Below are 3,582 nucleotides of genomic sequence, written 5' to 3'. Positions count from 1 at the left end.
TGTCGCTTTGCTCGTGTAAGCAGAGACTGGTTCAAGTTCAAACCAATCTCGTGGAACCGTGGCAGGTGGGTGACAAGCGCTTACCTCTCTTACATGAGATGGTACCCCTGGGCAGTTTTCGAGAAACACTCCTTGAAGAAAGAGAACATATTGTGTACCTACCTTTGCGGACAAAGATATTTCAGACCATTGAAATATATTTAACGAGTGGATACGGTCAAACGCCAGCATTTTTAGACGGTATTGTCAGCGTCGTTTTACATTTCCGCCGTCGATCAACATGACCAACAGTTTTTACATGGTGCTGACCAGTGATGCAAGTCTGACTCAGTATCCAGAAAACAAGGCAGCCGATTTTAAGATGCAGTTACCAAGTCAACTACACTTAAGTGAAGACTGGGAGGTGGCCATGACACGCATCATTTACCCTTACACCTGGCAAAACGTAGGTGAGAATCAATTGTCCTACACTTTGCTTTGTAAGACTGGCCCTGAACCCTGGAAATTGAACATCCCTGTACCAAGTGGCATTTACCGTACGGTCAAAGGTGTCGTTCACGGTATGACGAAGGGACTACACAATTGATTGAGAGACATTTATTTGAAGAGTGACATGACCATTACGAGTCTGGAAGAAAACGAGTGTTTTTACATTTACGAGAAAGCACAAGATTACTTTGAGTTGAAGTTACCAGCCGGTTGGTATGTGATTCTACCAAAGACATTAGCTCGCGCCTTGGGGTACTTAAACCATCAGTATAATATTCCTCAGCTGTACCAAATCAGAGGCCTTGTCCAACAGAATGATGATCACAGCGTCCTTCTTGCAAGGACAACGACAACACTTGTCAGAAAAGACGAATTGGTATGGGTATTGCTCTCGAGAGACGCTTTTCAAACCATCTACGTGTATTCCGATTTAATCGAGTCTCAAGTACTGGGAGATGCTCAAGCCAACTTACTTCGGATGCTCGTTCCTCGTGGTCAGCCGGGGAACATGATCACAGAAGAGGTCAAGGTGCCCTCCTACCATAGACTCCGTACAACTGTGTTTTCATCCATGGCGATCAATATAACGGGAGACACAGGTCAATTGATACCATTTGCTTCTGGAGCCGTACGCGTGACCCTGCATTTTCGGCGTCGTGTTATTCTATAACAACATGTTATTACCTATGAACCACCGATATTACCCATATGGACGACATGTTGTACCCTATAGGCAGCACGGTAAAGGAGGAGACATTAGTATCTACGGAGGAACACACCCTTATGGTCAAGGGGGCAACGGCTTAGGTGGAATGTTTCGGTCCTTGTTCCGTTCAGCAACTCCCTTTCTCAAAACAACAGCAAAAAAAGTAGGAAAACGAATGCTCGATACTGGATTGGAAACGGGAATGCAACTTGTCCAAGACGTGATCAATGGTCAACCTTTAAAGAAAGCTGCCAAGACAAGAGCGAAAGCTGCTGGAAAAAATTTACTCACAGGGGTCATTGATGACATTACGCAGCAAGGTCGAGGAAAAAGAGTATATAAGCGCGCGGATACGTCAAAGCGGCACAGACTATTTTTGATTAAAGATGGCATCAGCACACCCTCTCTCAGCCCCTGGTGCGAATTCAAGTTTACAATTGCTTGATGTACCTGTGACAGATGTGTCGATTGTTAGCAGCAAACAGATCGATTACGAACCGGTTCAAACGGGAACTAATCCCATCGAGTTTGTCATCAAACCGTTAGCTGACTACATTGACATTAACAAGACAGAGCTGCGATTGGTAGTAAAGATTACCAAACAAGATGGATCGTGGTAAGAAGTACACTCTGGTCAACAACGCCCTTTATTCCATCATCAAACAGTTTACCATCAAGATCAACGAAACGCTGGTAACAGAACAGTCAGACACTCAAGCATACAATGCTTACATCAAGACCTTATTGAACTTTATGGAACAGGCCAAGAAATCTTACTTAACCAAAGCTCTGTATTACAAAGACACTGCTGGACACATGAATGAAGTAGATAATACAGCAGAAAGTAATGAGGGTCTGAATAGAAGAGCCACATTTACTAACAACGGCGCAGAAGTTGGGTTGGTCAGAGTACCTCTTTGTGACGTGTTTAATATTGACAAGTTGTTGGTTGACGGTTTGGAGATCAAAGTCAAAGTGGATCTGAACAACGATGCTTTTGTTCTAATGGCTGGGGAGACTCCAAACAACTGCAAACTAAAGATCATGTCTAATACGCTTCGCATACGCACCGTGCGTGTTGCAGACAGTGTGAAACTAGAACATGTACAGATCATGCAAGGTCACAAAGGGAGCGCACCGCTACCAGCTATCTATACCCTAACCAGAACCCCTACGCAGGCAAGGATCATCCCTCAAGGAGTCTTAAAATCACACTGAGACAGATCTATTCCACGGTTTCATTCCTCAGTGCATCATTTTTGGGCTCGTGCGAAACGATGCCTTCAACGGAAACCTTGCAAGAAATCCTTTCAACTTTGAGCTGTTTGACCTGCAAGACATTCGGCTGACTGTGAATGGAGAAGAAATGCCTTATTCTGCACTGGATCTGACAGGTGGAAAAAAGATCGATGGTTACAACACGCTGTTTTCAGGAAGTGGAGACATGAATTGTGGGCACGGGCTTGACATTGATAGAATGGATTGGGAGAACGGATACGGTTTGTTCCGTTTTGATTTGACACCGGCAGGAAGTGGACATCCCGATCATCTGATACCCCATCAAACGGGTAACGTGAACCTGTACCTGAAATTTGGAACTCAGACGAACTCAGTTCTGAATTTAATTGTGTACGCAGAATTTCAGAATCAGTTGGAAATTGATCGCAATCGTCGTGTGGTCTACGATTTGTCACAAGGCTCTTAGTTCATCGTCATGCATACGACCCAAGAACTATGGCAAGCCTGTCTTTCTGACCCTGTGTTAGCACCTCTGATGCAAGGCGTATTTCCAAGGGATAGGCTAGCTGTCATCAACACCTACCCAGCCGGACTCATCGCGAATACGGACCCTCATGACCAACCTGGGACACATTGGGTGGCTATGTACTTTGAATCGCCTCGTGAAAGTGAATTCTTTGACAGCTACGGATTTCCTCCTGAAACTTACAACATGGATACCTGCATTCTACGGGAAGTTACCTATTATAACGACAAACCACTGCAACGACTGAACTCGGATGTTTGTGGAGATTATTGTTTGTTTTATCTCATTCGGCGAGCACGGAATGTTGATATGAACACTGTTCAAGCTAAATTTGAACGATATGATTCTCAGTGGAACGATGCACAAGTTGAACGGAGTGTACACGCTTATTTTAATTCAGTCATTTATCCTAAAGTTAATGATTGCTTTCAACAAGGTTGTAAGTCATTTCGCTGTGTCCATAAGCAATAAAATCACGTTGAAAAGGAAAAAAATTGTTGCTGTTTTTGTGCGTATTTGCTAGTAAAAGAGGTGGGAATTCTATCTCGTGTACACAAATCGTTGAAGCTTCGTCTCGTGAACATGTCTCAATTCAAGTGCCCCAGCAGTATTATCATTTCTG

The 3,582-nt window shown here is 43.9% G+C and overlaps 1 pseudogene; it reads left to right on the top strand.

Annotated features, from left to right (window-relative positions):
* Nucleotides 1-1,801: 1,801 nt before the first annotated feature.
* On the top strand, nt 1,802-2,900 carry LOC137985464 (uncharacterized protein F54H12.2-like; annotated as a pseudogene).
* The last annotated feature ends 682 nt before the right edge of the window (nt 2,901-3,582 follow it).

The sequence above is a fragment of the Montipora foliosa genome, chromosome 14 (genome assembly GCF_036669935.1).
Source record: "Montipora foliosa isolate CH-2021 chromosome 14, ASM3666993v2, whole genome shotgun sequence".
Lineage (NCBI taxonomy): Eukaryota > Metazoa > Cnidaria > Anthozoa > Scleractinia > Acroporidae > Montipora > Montipora foliosa.
This window is presented reverse-complemented; position numbering and strand designations above follow the sequence as displayed.